The sequence below is a fragment of the Coregonus clupeaformis genome, chromosome 1, assembly GCF_020615455.1.
Source record: "Coregonus clupeaformis isolate EN_2021a chromosome 1, ASM2061545v1, whole genome shotgun sequence".
NCBI classification, from domain to species: Eukaryota; Metazoa; Chordata; class Actinopteri; order Salmoniformes; family Salmonidae; genus Coregonus; species Coregonus clupeaformis.
In genome coordinates, this window is record NC_059192.1 from 931452 (window position 1) to 947788 (window position 16337).

A 16337-nucleotide genomic window follows, 5' to 3' on the forward strand; every position below is an offset into this window, starting at 1 on the left:
AACTGACTTATTCTACAGACTTACTGTGGTGACATTGTGGTTGGCTTTTCTGTGTGTCAACCACAAGTGTCTACAACACCTAATGGAGTTCTCACGCCCTGGCTCTGGGACTCTTATATGTTGAGCCAGGGTGTGTAGTTCTATGTGTTTGTGTTCTATGTTAATTATCTAGCTCATGTGTTTCTGTGTTGGCTGGGGTGGTTCTCAATCAGAGGCAACGAGTATCAGCTGTTGCTTGTTGTCTCTGATTGGGAACCATACTTAGGCAGCCTGTTTTCCACAGTGTATGGTGGGATCTTGTTCCGTGTATGGTTTGTGTCTGTAACCGAGGACTTCTCGTTTCGTTTTGTTGTTTTTGTTTCGTGTGGTAAATATAATAAAGTATGTTCGCATATCACGCTGCGCATTGGTCTACTCCCTACGACGATCGTGACAGAAGATCCCACCAACACAGGACCAAGCAGCGTGCCCAGGAGCAGACAGCCTGGACGTGGGAGCAGATATTGGACGGGCAGGGGTCCTGGACTTTGGAGGAAATCCAGGCCGGGATGGATCGCCGTCCGTGGGAGGAGACGGTGGAGAAGCGCCGGAGAGAGGAGCAGCGGCGCCAACCGGGTCGTCGTCGGACAGGCGAGAGGCACCCCCAAGAAATGTTTAGGGGGGCGCACATGGCCTGGACGACGGGGCTGCTGGAGGCAGATAAGGGGCGAGTTAGTGGACGAGGAGAGAAGGCCACCGGGTTACGGGAGCCATTGGCGAGTAGAGGGAAGGAAAATGTAGAGGCACGGCGAGAGGTACTGAGGTGTGTTGCCAGTCTGGTCCGGCCCGTTCCTGATCCCCGTGTAAGGCCAGTGGTGTGTGTTCCCAGTGCGGTCCGGCCTGTTCCTGTCCCTCGCACCAAACCTACGGTGCGCGTCGCCAGCCTGGTCCGGCCTGTTCCTGCCCCTCGCACCAAGCCTACGGTGCGCGTCGCCAGCCCGGCCCAGCCTGTTCCTGCCCCTCGCACCAAGCCTACGGTGCGCGTCGCCAGCCCGGCCCGGCCTGTTCCTGCTCCCCGCACCAAGCCAATGGTGCGCGTCACCAGCCCGGCCCGGCCTGTTCCTGCTCCCCGCACCAAGCCAATGGTGCGCGTCGCCAGCCCGGCCCGGCCCATTCCTGCTCCCCGCACCAAGCCTGTGGTGCGCATCGTCAGCCCGGTCCGGCCCGTTCCTGCTCCCCGCACCAAGCCAGGGGTGCGCGTCGTCAGCCTGGTCCGGCCCGTTCCTGCTCCCCGCACCAAGCCTGTGGTGCGCATCGTCAGCCCGGTCTGGCCCGTTCCTGCTCCCCGCACCAAGCCAGGGGTGCGCGTCGTCAGCCTGGTCCGGCCCGTTCCTGCTCCCCGCACCAAGCCTGTGGTGCGCTTCGTCAGCCCGGCACAGTCCGTGCCTGGGTCACCGGTGCCTGGTCAGGTACCGGTCAGCTGCTCCACATCGGAGCCTAAGCAATCTGCTCCACCGATGTCCAGTCCCGCTCCAGCCAGCGGGGCCAGACCGGACCAGGGGCGCTACGGGGGGATTGTTGGAGGGTGGTGGTCAAGCCCGGAGCCGGAACCGCCTCCGAGGAGGAATGCCCACCCGGCCCTCCCCTGTTCGGTGTTTGTTTGGCGCGGTCGCAGTCCGCGCCTTTGGGGGGTACTCTCACGCCCTGGCTCTGGGACTCTTATATGTTGAGCCAGGGTGTGTAGTTCTATGTGTTTGTGTTCTATGTTAATTATCTAGCTCATGTGTTTCTGTGTTGGCCGGGGTGGTTCTCAATCAGAGGCAACGAGTATCTGCTGTTGCTTGTTGTCTCTGATTGGGAACCATACTTAGGCAGCCTGTTTTCCACAGTGTATTGTGGGATCTTGTTCCGTGTATGGTTTGTGTCTGTAACCGAGGACTTCTCGTTTCGTTTTGTTGTTTTTGTTTCGTGTGGTAAATATAATAAAGTATGTTCGCATATCACGCTGCGCATTGGTCTACTCCCTACGACGATCGTGACAGGAGTTTATTACACTGCAGCGAAATTTTCTTCTAATTCATGAATTAATGAAATAGACTACACAACCACATAGACCAGTGGTCATTGGAAAGCTGATTATAAAACAGTGCATACAGTACTCCCAATGGATTGCCATTATGATGAGGATGCTAAGGAGAATACAAACTAGGGCTGTCCCAACTAAAACAAATCTTGCTTGACCGAGACTTGGCTGTTCTTTCAACCAATCGATTGGTAGACATTTTTAAATGTATATTTTTCCATATACATTGCCTTCAGAAAGTATTCATAGATTCAATACTTTAGTCCGCAAAAACACTACAGTGAATACTGTAGTATTTACTGTAGTGTTTGTGCGGACATTACTGTAGATGCTGTAGTATTTACTGTAGTGCTTTTGCGGACATGATTGTATTATTTACTACAGTGTTTTTTGCAGATAATACTGTAGTATTTAATATAGCATTCTAACAGCATCCTACAACATTCTTTAGTAAGTACTACACATGATCGAGGGATACGGGGGGGTGGTTAGCAGGCGTGGCCAATGGTGCGGCCTCTGACCAAAAAGACCCTTCACTTGGCCGTAGAGAAAGCTGTTTTAAAGCAAATTTCCTGCAATTCTACACATTTTGCCATGGCTTATGCCGTGTTCTTATGTTATCTGAGTGACTCAAACATAACAAAATCATCTTTGACATGACATTTTTGGAATTTAAGATTTTCCCTGACTGTCTAGTTTCTATTTTGGTGATTGTTAGTCCTCAAAGATGATCTTATAAAAAAATATACTGTATATAGCTCCATTATATTTTTTACATACTTTACAGTGCCCTGCAAAAGTATTCATCCCACTTGGCGTTTTTCCTATTTTGTTCCATTACAACCTGTAATTTAAATGGATTTTTATTTGGATTTCATGTAATGGACATACACAAAATAGTCCAAATTGGTGAAGTGAAATGAAAAAAATAACTTGTTTAAAGAAATGTAAAAAAAACAAAAAAAAAACAGAAAAGTGGTGTGTGCATATGTATTCACCCCCTTTGCTATGAAGCCCCTAAATAAGATCTGGTGCAATCAATTACCTTCAGAAGTCACATAATTAGTTAAATAAAGTCCACCTGTGTGCAATCTAAGTGTCAAATGATCTGTCACTTGATCTCAGTATATATAAACCTGTTCTGAAATGCCCCAGAGTCTGCAACACCACTAAGCAAAGGGCTCCACTAAGCAAGCGGCACCATGAAGACCAAGGAGCTCTCCAAACAGGTCAGGGACAAAGTTGTGGAGAAGTACATATCAGGGTTGGGTAATAAAAAAATATCAGAAACTTTGAACATCCCACGGAGCACCATTAAATCCATTATAAAAGAAATGGAAAGAATATGGCACCACAACAAACCTGCCAAGAGACGGCCGCCCACCAAAACTCACGGACCAGGCAAGGAAGGCATTAATCAAAGAGACCAAAGATAACCCTGAAGGAGCTGCAAAGCTCCACAGCGGAGATTGGAGTATCTGTCCATATGACCACTTTAAGCCATACACTCCACAGAGCTGGGCTTTACGGAAGAGTGGCCAGAAAAAAAGCCATTGCTTAAAGAAAGAAATAAGCAAACACGTTTGGTGTTCGCCAAAAGGCATGTAGGAGACTCCCCAAACATATGGAAGAAGGGTTGTGGGTTCGATTCCCACGGGGGGCCAGTATAAAAAAAAATATGTATTCACTAACTGTAAGTCGCTCTGGATAAGAGCGTCTGCTAAATGACTAAAAATTTAAATGTAAATGTACTCTGGTCAGATGAACACTAAAATTGAGCTTTTTGGCCATCAAGGAAAACACTATGTCTGGCGCAAACCCAACACCTCTCATCACCTTTCACTGGGAAACTTGTCAGAATTGAAGGAATGACAGATGGTGCTAAATACAGGGAAATCCTTGAGGGAAACCTGTTTCAGTCTTCCAGAGATTTGATACTGGGACGGAGGTTCACCTTCCAGCAGGACAATGACCCTAAGCATACTGCTAAAGCAACACTCGAGTGGTTTAAGGGGAAACATTTAAATGTCTTGGAATGGCCTAGTCAAAGCCCAGACCTCAATCCAATTGAGAATCTGTGGTATGACTTAAAGATTGCTGTACACCAGCGGAACCCATCCAACTTGAAGGAGCTGGAGCAGTTTTGCCTTGAAGAATGGGCAAAAATTCCAATGGCTAGATGTGCCAAGCTTATAGAGACATACATTTACATTGACATTTTAGTCATTTAGCTGACGCTCTTATCCAGAGCGACTTACAGCTGTAATTGCTGCAAAAGGTGGCTCTACAAAGTATTGTCTTTGGGGGGGTGAATAGTTATGCACGCTCAAGTTTTATTTGTTTGTCTCACAAGAAAAATTATTTTGTATCTTCAAAAAGTGGTAGGCATGTTGTGTAAATCAAATGATACAACCCCCCCCAAAATCCATTTTAATTCCAGGTTGTAAGGCAATAAAATAGGAAACATGCCAAGGGGGGTGAATACTTTCGCAAGCCACTGTATATCTGGTTTTAGTCATTTAAATTTACACTGAAAATATTTTATCATACAGAAAATTATTCCCTGAGTGTACAAAACATTAGGAACACCCCCTTTTGCCTTCATAACAGACTCAATTGGTTGGGGCAAGGTGTCGAAAGCGTTCCACAGGTATGCTGCCCCATGTTGACAACCATGCTTCCCACAGTTGTGTCAAGTTGGCTGGATTTGCTTTGGGTGGTGCACCATTCTTGATATACACGGGAAACTGTTGAGCATGAAAAACCCAGCAACATTGCAGTTCTTGACATAAACTGGTGCGCCTGGCACCTACTACCATACCCCGTTCAAAGGCACTTAAATATTTTGTCTTGCCCATTCACTTACTGAATTGCACACATACACACGTCTCAATAGTCTCAAGGCTTAAAAATCCTTCTTTAACCCGTCTCCTCCGCTTCATCTACGTTTTGAACACTCAGTGTATACAGTGCATTCGGAAAGTATTCAGACCCCTTGACTTTTTCCCCTTGACTGGGAGACTAGTCAGGATCGAGGGAAAGATGAACGGAGCAAAGTACAGAGCGATCCTTGATGAAAACCTGCTCCAGAGTGCTCAGGACCTCAGACTGAGGCGAAGGTTCACCTTCCAACAGGACAACGACCCTAAGCACACAGCCAAGACAACGCAGGAGTGGCTTCGGGACAAGTCTCTGAATGTCCTTGAGTGGCCCAGTCAGAGCCTGGACTTGAACCCGATCGTACATCTCTGGAGAGACCTGAAAATAGCTTTGCAGCGACACTCCCCGTCCAACCTGACAGAGCTTGAGACGATCTGCAGAGAAGAATGGGAGAAACTCCCCAAATACAGTTGTGCCAAGCTTGTAGCGTCATACCCAAGAAGACTCAAGGCTGTAATCACTGCCAAAGGTGCTTCAACAAAGTACTGAGTAAAGGGTCTGAATACTTATGTAAATGTATATATTTCTGTGTTTAAAAATAAATAAATTAGAAAACATTTCTAAAAACCTATTTTTGCTTTCTCATGATGGGGTATTATGTGTAGATTGATGAGGGGAAAAAACAATTTAATCCATTTTAGAATAAGGTTGTAACGTAACAAAATGTGGAAAAGGTCAAAGGGTCTGAATACTGCTCGTCGAACATCTCGTTCCAAAATCATGGGCATTAATATGGTGTTGGTTCCCCCTTTGCTGCTATAACAGCCTCCACTCTTCTGGGAAGGCTTTCCACTAGATGTTGGAACATTGCTGCAGGGACTTGCTTCCATTCAGCCATAAGAGCATTAGTGAGGTAGGGCACTGATGTTGGGTGATTAGGGCTGGCTCGCAGTCGGCGTTCCAATTCATCCCAAAGGTGTTCAATGGTGTTGAGGTCAGGGCTCTGTGCAGGCCAGTCAAGTTCTTACACACCGATCTCAACAAACCTTTTCTGTATGGACCTCGTTTTGTGCATGGGGGCATTGCACAGGGGCATTTTTAAAATCATTTTGGAGTGGTGGCAACAATTTAGCAGCGGTGGGAAACACTGATACTACAACATTCTGTATTAAGCACTACACAATCGAGGGATACTACAGTGTGTAGTATAGTATTGTATAGTATACTACAAAATTGCTTCAGAAAATATTCACACCCTGACTTTATCCACATTTTGTTGTGTTACAGCCTGAATTTAAAATCTACACAATACCCCATTATGTCAAAGTGGAATTCTGTTTTTAGAAATGTTTACAAATTAATTAAAACTGAAAAGCTGAAATGTCTTGAGTCAATATGTATTCAACCCTTTTGCTATGGCAAGCCTAAATACGTTCAGGAGTAAAGATGTGCTTAACAAGTCACATAATAAGTTGCATGGATTCACTCTGTGTGCAATAATAGTGTTTAACATGATTTTTAAATGACTACCCCATCTCTGTACCTCACACATACAATTATCTGTAAGGTCCCTCAGTCGAGCAGTGAATTTCAAACACAGATTCAACCACAAAGACCAATGGTTCGCAAAGAAGGGCACCTATTGGTAGATGGGTAAAACAAAAAACAGACATTGAATATCCCTTTGAGCATGGTGCAGTTAGTAATTACACATTGGATGGTGTATCAATACACCCAGTCACTAAAAAGATACAGGCGCCCTTCCTAACTCAGTTGCTGGAGAGCAAGGAAACCACTCTGGGATTTCACCATGAGGCCAATGGTAATTTTAAAACCAAGTGTTTAATGGCTGTGATAGGAAATAACTGAGGATGGATCAACAACATTGTAGTTACTCCACAATTCTAACATAAATGACAGAGTGAAAAGAAGGAATACAAATATTTCAAAACATGCATCCTGTTTGCAATAAGGCACTTCAATCCGGCCCGCAATATTTTTTTTATAAATGTATTAAATATGATTATATTTCAGTTACAATTTTTGCCCTAAAATTACTCATTCCATGATATACAAACAACCTCCGATAGATGGCGCTGTAGCCTGGCAGCGCGCCCTGTATTAGGGCCTACAGTCAGATTCAGAATGCGCTCAGTCATCATAGCCACTTCATTGTTTGACGACTTTTGACGTGAAAAATGAGTGCTGCGAAAATGAGAAAAGTGGACTCTGAATGTCGTGTGTTTAAAGAAGAATGGACAGCAAAATACTTTTTTTACTAATATTGGACATAAGGCGGTCTGATATGCCGTTTTTAAGGAATATAATCTCAATCGTAATTTTTCAAGCAAGCATGCCAACTACGCTAGCAATCTGTCCTCTCAGGAAAAGGCAAGGAAGGCCTCAAAACTTACCACAGACTTAAAAGCCCAACAAAATAAGTTTACTAAACGGTGCTCTACTCCGTAACTAAGGCAAGCTACGTAGTGGCACATAAAATCACAAAGCATAGCAAGCCTTATGCTGAAGAGGAGTTTGTGAAAGAGTGTATGGTGGAGACTGCTTGTATACTTTGTCCTGAGAGTAAAAGCCAAATCGAGAAAATTAGCTTACAGTGGGGAAAAAAAGTATTTAGTCAGCCACCAATTGTGCAAGTTCTCCCACTTAAAAAGATGAGAGAGGCCTGTAATTTTCATCATAGGTACACGTCAACTATGACAGACAAAATGAGGAAAAAAAATCCAGAAAATCACATTGTAGGATTTTTAATGAATTTATTTGCAAATTATGGTGGAAAATAAGTATTTGGTCAATAACAAAAGTTTCTCAATACTTTGTTATATACCCTTTGTGGGCAATGACACAGGTCAAACGTTTTCTGTAAGTCTTCACAAGGTTTTCACACACTGTTGCTGGTATTTTGGCCCATTCCTCCATGCAGATCTCCTCTAGAACAGTGATGTTTTGGGGCTGTCGCTGAGCAACACAGACTTTCAACTCCCTCCAAAGATTTTCTATGGGGTTGAGATCTGGAGACTGGCTAGGCCACTCCAGGACCTTGAAATGCTTCTTACGAAGCCACTCCTTCGTTGCCCGGGCGGTGTGTTTGGGATCATTGTCATGCTGAAAGACCCAGCCACGTTTCATCTTCAATGCCCTTGCTGATGGAAGGAGGTTTTCACTCAAAATCTCACGATACATGGCCCCATTCATTCTTTCCTTTACACGGATCAGTCGTCCTGGTCCCTTTGCAGAAAAAACTGCCCCAAAACATGATGTTTCCACCCCCATGCTTCACAGTAGGTATGGTGATCTTTGGATGCAACTCAGCATTCTTTGTCCTCCAAACACGACGAGTTGAGTTTTTACCAAAAAGTTATATTTTGGTTTCATCTGACCATATGACATTCTCCCAATCCTCTTCTGGTTCATCCAAATGCACTCTAGCAAACTTCAGACGGGCCTGGACATGTACTGGCTTAAGGAAGGGGACACGTCTGGCACTGCAGGATTTAAGTCCCTGGCGGCGTAGTGTGTTACTGATGGTAGGCTTTGTTACTTTGGTCCCAGCTCTCTACAGGTCATTCACTAGGTTCCCCCTTGTGGTTCTGGGATTTTTGGTCACCGTTCTTGTGATAATTTTGACCCCACGGGATGAGATCTTGCGTGGAGCCCCAGATCGAGGGAGATTATCAGTGGTCTTGTATGTCTTCCATTTCCTAATAATTGCTCCCACAGTTGATTTCTTCAAACCAAGCTGCTTACCTATTGCAGATTCAGTCTTTCCAGCCTGGTGCAGGTCTACAATTTTGTTTCTGGTGTCCTTTGACAGCTCTTTGGTCTTGGCCATAGTGGAGTTTGGAGTGTGACTGTTTGAGGTTGTGGACAGGTGTCTTTTTTACTGATAACAAGTTCAAACAGGTGCCATTAATACAGGTAACGAGTGGAGGACAGAGGAGCCTCTTAAAGAAGAAGTTACAGGTCTGTGAGAGCCAGAAATCTTGCTTGTTTGTATGTGACCAAATACTTATTTTCCACCATAATTTGCAAATAAATTCATAAAAAATCCTACAATGTGATTTTCTGGATTTTTTTTCCTCATTTTGTCTGTCATAGTTGATGTGTACCTATGATGAAAATTACAGGCTTCTCTCATCTTTTTAAGTGGGAGAACTTGCACAATTGGTGGCTGACTAAATACTTTTTTTCCCCACTGTATCACACAGAACCATCACCAGGCGCATGGATGTGATAGTTGAGGAGCTAATCTCTGAGTTGAAGAAAAAAGCAGATGGCTTCAATCTTTTTTCTATAGCACAGGATGAGAGTACTGACATCAGAGACACCACTCAACTTTTAACTTTTGTCAGAGGAATAAATGAGAACTTTGAAATAAAAGAGGAACTTCTTCCAATGGACTCAATGATGGGAACAACCAGGGGCTCTGACATATATGACAGGGTGTCTGCCTGCTTGGAAAAAATTAATCTATCGTGGAGCAAACTGACAAACGTCACAACAGATGGATCACCAAATCTAACCAGTAAAAACATTGGCCTACTAAAAAGATTACAAGACAAAGTAAAAGAAGAAAGCCCTAACTTGGAGGAATTGATATTTCTTCACTGTATTATTCATCAGGAAGCCCTGTGTAAAAGTGTGTTATAGCTGGAAAATGTTGTCAAAGTGGTTGTAAAACTTGTCAACTTTATACGGGCAAGGGGGCTTAACCATCGTCAGTTCATTCAGCTGCTCAATGACACAGAGGCAGAGCACCAGGACTTGTTGTACCATTCAAATGTGCGCTGGCTAAGCCTGGGAAAAGTATTTTGCTGTGTGTGGGAACTGAGAGGGGAGATAGGTATGTTCCTTGAAACGGTTGGTAAAGCTGATGACTTCTCTGAGTTGAAAGACACAGACTGGCTGGGCGACTTTGCTTTCGGTGTGGACATAATGGGGCATCTGAACGATCTAAATGTAAAACTGCAGGGAAATTGTGTTTTTGTGTATGAACTATATTCCAACATGAAAGCATTCAAGGCCAAACTTATGTTGTTCTCCAGACAAATGAGCAGCTGGTCTCTCGCTCATTTTCCGACACTGGCCGCACTGAACACGCCCACATCGCTGTGCCACACTGAGACATACAGTAGCACTTTGATCGACCTGCATGCTGAGTTTTCCCGCCGCTTCTCAGACTTCACCAAGATTGAGACTGAGCTGGAGCTTGTATCATGCCCCCTGTCTTTTGACAGTGAGAAAGCACCACCAGACACACAATTGGAGCTCATCGACATCCAATGTGACAGTACTTTGAAGGAGAAGTACAAAACAGAAACAATAGACCAGTTCTATGGCTCACTGAATGAAACAAAGTTTCCAAACATTAAAAAGCACGCCCAAAGTATGCTTGTTTTATTTGGGTCCACATATGTGTGTGAACAAACATTCTCAGTCATGAATTACAACAAATCCCGTCACAGGTCAAATTTAACAAATGTCCACTTGTCAGCTGTTCTGAGAATCTCTACATCAAAGATGACAGCAGACTTTGATGCCCTTGCCAAGAGAGGTGAACAGACCCATTGTTCACATTAAGACTTGAATAACCGTGACTGGGGTAGGCAAGGATTATGCTTTTTCATGGCGATGGTTATGCAGTGAGAATTATCCAGCAATGCACTTGGATACAGGTAATAACTGTAAATATGGCTCACAATGGAGATGAGAATTGTTCCTTAATATGCTTTCAAAAACAGACCATTCCAAATTAAACGGATGCTCTTACCATATGTTTCACTGAAATTTTAGAATAGTTGCTGTTACATTTTGCACGTCTCCAGTCATATAATATATATATATTTTTAAGTTTGCATATGTAACTGTAAGTTTGATTGTACTTTACAAGGGTAGAGATGCAGGATCTGTGTGTGTTTGACTGTGTCTGTGATGTTATAAATTCTATAAATTTTGTGAAGATTTTGTGAAAAATGTGTTCACAAAAAACAAGGGTAGAGATGGTACAAGGGTAGAATTGTTCTGCAAGCATATGTACACCTACAGTACACTAGTAGTTCCGTGTCAATGTGAAAATGAATAAAGGCTTCACGTTTTGTCACGCACATAGTATGTGGCCCTTCAATAAAATGCTAAAGTAAGCACTGCATGATCGAGCGATTCTACAGTGCGTAGTGTAGTATTCTACAATATACTACAACATTCTATAGTAAGCGCTACACGATCGAGTGATATAACAGTATGTAGTATGACGACGTTCTGTATCTTGGAAATAATGGACGACGCAGCGGGTGCGAGTCCCTTTGTGGAGTCCATTTTTCCAAGGTAATGTACAGAACAGAGGCATTTATCCCATTTATACCACATTTGCCAAATAAAACAATACTAAACCACAAATGTATTAGTAGAAATACAAAAACATCGTTGATATTTTCATTTTTATAAGCAAATTAATACTCTCATTGTTTGGTTGCTAGAGACTCGACCCAGTCGTTCGTTCGATTAGTTCTATATTTATAGACGCGACCCAGTTGTTTGTTCTATATGTTCCGTTGCCATGGTTGCTGGCAACATTCTTATCTCTTGCTTGCTAGCTAGCCAACTAGCTACGGCTAACCCCAGTCACAACCTCTGCAGCCAGCATAACAGCAAAGTAGCTGCATTGTGGAGTACAGTATACTACAGTTTACTACAGAATCCTATAGTAAGTACTAGACTATTCTATAGTAAACTGTAGTATTTTCCATGTGGGCTCAGTGCAGCTCAAACCATTTTTCCAACCGTCATCACATTCACGTTGGTTGGGAATTGTGGGGAGGTGCGCATTCGGGCTGTGCGTTTCCCGCGGATTATGGTCTCAGAGCCATGTAGCTATGTCACAATGGGACGCCGGACTATCACGTCTTAGCGTCTGTGGACTATGACTTACGCTTTAGGCACACTCCCCTTTTTCTTGACTCAACATTTTAAATTATACCCAAGACACATTATCTTCACACATACTGTAGGCCTAAGGAATACTCTCACAAACGGTTTCAGGTCCAAAGCAGTAGCCATTTATGGAAAAAACTAATGCAATTTCTAAACAAATGCAATTTCACTTATTTTCAAAATGTTATCAAAAAAGGCAAATGCCCTTGCGTGCCTTATGTTGCCGATGCCTGTCTTAGAGTGACGGACTGTGCCAACCTGTGGGGTTTCCCTCCTTTAGGGAACAGTAGTTATAGTAATAACATTATGTTCCCTACAACATACTATTGAGAAATATAATAATGCACCAAGCCGACACCAACGGATACTAAATTAAACGGCCCATGGCAGACCACCCAGACCTGATCACGCCAGATGCGGCAGTCTGGATATTGCACACACTGCGCGCTGCCTAGTGACTTTCCCCTGTCCCAGCCATAAGCACGCTGTGGGCTACACTGAGAGCAGTGACATCCAAGCGATAAAACCTCACAGAAGTCTCGCTGCAGCACTCCTATAGTCAACCCTTTAAAACAGTGGTTCCCAAACTTTTTTACTCAGGGGCCCCCCTTCCAGCATTGGGGAACATCCCGCCCCCGCCCCCCAAAAGCGCCACGTATATTTCTATGTGCACAAGCACTGTTCATGACACAAACTATTCACACCCCTCGTTGGTGGAGAGAATTTTGCAGGTTAAAAGCTTATTTCCAGCTATTCTACAGATTTTGTCATGGGGTGCAAAGAAATTGTTGCAGTTTCAAGGCTAGTTTTCTTGCAATTCTATACATTTTGCCATGTCTATTGTGTATTCATGTGATATTTGAGTGACAAAAAAATTACAACAATATCTATGGGCTAATAACCCTAAATAAAAAAACGTTAGTTGACATGGCCTAGTTGATCTGGACATTTCTGACAAATTAGAAATAGCTCTTTAAGGTATGCAATGACTAACATGACAAGAGGAACTGATGATGCACTACCCAATTTCGAAATTCCACATTGTGCATTTTACTATTACAACTTTCAAGAGTAAGTTTAAAGCTGGACTGAGTTCCTAGATTATTATTTTTTTAAAACTTTGTATCTTTTTTTGGGGGGGGCAGGGTTTGCCCCCCTTGCCGACCCTCGCACCACTGCTTTAAACAATGCTCAAGGTGCTGCCAGACCCCTGGTGGAGTGGGCGCATACACTGCTAGGTAACCTTTGTCCCTTGCTGTTATATGGAAGGGAGATGGCCTCCATAATCCAGTGGGAGAGGCACTGTTTAGAGAGCACCCTGCCACGAGCTGGATTAGCAAAACAGACAAAAAAAACTGGTCACATAACAAGATATCCTGGGTCCGTTCAATGTTTGTGCGTAAAGCTCGCACCGGACACAGGGCATGTAACATCTATTGCTCTTCAGAAGCAAACGGAGGAGACAAAAAGGAAAATAGCTCAAAAACTAAGGACCTGTAGGACATAGCCATGACTTTCGGGGCGAAGGCCGCATTTGGACGCAATGTCACCTTAGAGGTCCCCAGCACATTTAGCCAAGGCCAAAGCCATAAGCAGGGAGGTTTTGTAGGAGAGGGTCTTCAGATCCACCAACTCCAGAGGCTCAAAGGGGGAAGCACACAGTGCCTCCAAAACCAACGGCAACTCCCATGCGTGCGCAATAGGTTGAGAGACCAATCGGAGATGCCGTACACCATTCAGGAACCGCACCACCAGAGGGTGAGCCCCCGGTGAGGCTCCGTCAATTCCCACATTACACGCTGAGATAGCAGCCATGTACACTTTTAAAGAGGAGAATGCTTGAAAAGCTCCTGTAGGAACATAAGGATGTCCCTCACAGAGCACTGAAAAGGAACCAGCTCTTTATCTTGGCACCAAAGCTCAAACACTTGCCACTTATACACATACAGCCCTCTCATGGAGGGTTCCCTTGCGGACTGAATGGTGCATTAACATTCGGAGGTAAACCTCTAGCCATCAGATTGGCCCTCTCAGGGGCCAGGCCCATTGGAAGCAAATCTCCGTCCTCGCGTGCCAAACCTGCCTGTGCATCTGGGACACCAGGTCCCTGTGCAATGGGAGTTTCCATGGGTCCCCGCCTAAAAGACAAACGATCTTTGCGAACCAAGGCTGCCTGGGAAACGGAGAGCCACAAGAATCAATGATAAACCCTCCCGGTGCACCCTCTCCAACGTGGGCTGAATCAGAACCACTGGCGGAAATGCGCAAAGGAGGGTCCGAGGCCACTGGTGCGCAAGAATGCCCATTCCCAACAGGGCACTCGGGTCCCTCATCGAGATAAATAGATGACACTGCACGTTTTTTCACAATGCATAAAGATCTACGTCGGCCCTGCCGAACATTTCCTATATCAGGGAGACCACCCAGGGGTGTAGCCTGAGAGAAAGGGCCCCACCTGGGTAAAAGATCTGCACCCGAGTTGAGGCAACTGGAGGCATGCGTCGCCCGAAGCGAGAGCATGTGCTCACTGCTCCCCAGCAATAGGGAGCGAGCCAAGGTTAGGAGGGAGAGACAGTCTCTCCCCATATGTTGATGCTTGCCACCACTGACATATTGTCGGTTCTGACCAGCACAAACCGGCCTGACAAAAGCAGGGGGAAGCGCCTGAGCGCTAGATACACCGCTAGGAGCTCCGGGTAATTGATATGCAGTGCGCTCCGCACCAGTGTCCATACCCCCCAATTGAGTTGCCTTCATACAGCGCACCCCACCCTTGCAGGATACAACTCAGCCCATGAGAGCCTCCTGACAATAGCAGAGGGTCCTATCAATGGGCCATGGCCTATAGGCCTGACAGGGACACCCGAAGCGACTGGCTTAGGCTGAGAGATGCATCCAGGAGAGTAGATAGCACTCAGTGCTGGAAGGGTCACATCAACAATAGCCCCACGGGAACGACATCCATCACTGAAGCCATCATCCCCAGTGGACGTGTGATCCTGCCGAAATTTGGCTAAGCAGAGCTGGAGCATGGGGATAGAAAAGCGTGATATGCGAGTGAGTCTAACTCGAGACCCAGAAATGGAATGCGCTGAGATGGAGTCAGACAACTCTTTTCTGGTTTCTTATGAAGCCTAGGGACTGAATACAGGACAGTAGCATGGATGTGTGCAACACTGCTTTCCCCCTCGACTCCGCCACCACCAGCCAATAGGTTGTAATAGCCGGCTGCTCGTTTGTAGATTGAGTTTGTAGACTGAGGTGCTTGCTGAGGGTACGTAGGTTTAGAATGGGATGCAAAGTCTCGTCCCTTTCCATAACCAGGAAATACTGTATGTACCAGCCGTTCCGGATCTTCGACATACAATCCATTCGGATTGCCTGCTTCTGGAGACGGGAGGTTATTTCCTCCCTCAAAACAGGCACTGAGGCCTCAAGAACAGTTGACGTGATGACGCCTCAGAAGCGCGGGGGACGCACAACAAATTGTAGCCTGTACCCTGAGGTCACTGTTCGAATGATCCACGGCGACACTGCGCATGCGTGCCTTTGGTCAGAGCAGACAGTGAGACTCCTGTGAAGTGTCTGAAGGGGCGGGACCACACCTTGTGGACTGGGAGAGATTCTTCTTCCATTTCCACCACTCTTGACAATTGTGTGTCTGAATGTGGAGAAGGGACACTTTTTATCAAACTCACATGTGGAAGACAACACTTTTGACACCTGTGAACACTGTGGAACTGTGTTTATGTGCCAAGGTTTGCCTAAAGCCTGGCCCACTCTGGGTACACGGGCTCCGGTGATCAGTGACATACCCCGATTGGCTGTGCTATTTGGGGGTACTGTTGTTACAACGAGCCTCACTTGGTTTAGGCAATAAGATGCGTTCCGGTAACTGGCTGGCACCCAGCACTGGACCGCACGCATTAAAAATAGACCCGGGGGGGGAAAAACTTTATCATGGAGGTTACCCTACCGACCAGTCGTAGGTACTGGCGACAAAGCACCTTGTAACCTAGCTGGGAATGGGAAAGGCAGCTCTGAAAAACAGACCCCAGACAGGGGCGATTTGTAATTTAATCTAATTCCCAGAATAAAAAGCGTTGAGATGGAGACAGACAGCTCATTTCGGGGCTCATATGAACCACAGAGACTGTGTGTGGGATAATAGTGTGGTCGTGTCCAACCTGCTCGTTCCCTCGACTCCGCTACCAGCAACTAATCACCTAAAAAGCCCATAACCTGTATCACTAGACACCTCATAGGGACTAGTGAGCTACAGGCAGGAATCAGCAATGAATCCCAGTAATGAGCCACCTATGGGGAGGGGCGCCCCCTTCTGGACAGACACCCTACTTATTATTCTCACCCTGGGGAGATTGATATACCCCTTGAACCCTGTGAACACTGTGGAACGCGGGGTAACAGAGGGGGCAGCATTAAACAT

The 16337-nt window shown here is 45.4% G+C and overlaps 1 protein-coding gene across 1 annotated transcript in view; it reads right to left on the reverse strand.

The window, feature by feature from the left end:
• The window catches only part of LOC121568314 (inactive tyrosine-protein kinase 7-like), a 253432-nt gene that overhangs the window by 24711 nt on the left and 212384 nt on the right, over positions 1 to 16337 (reverse strand). The window lies entirely within an intron of this gene.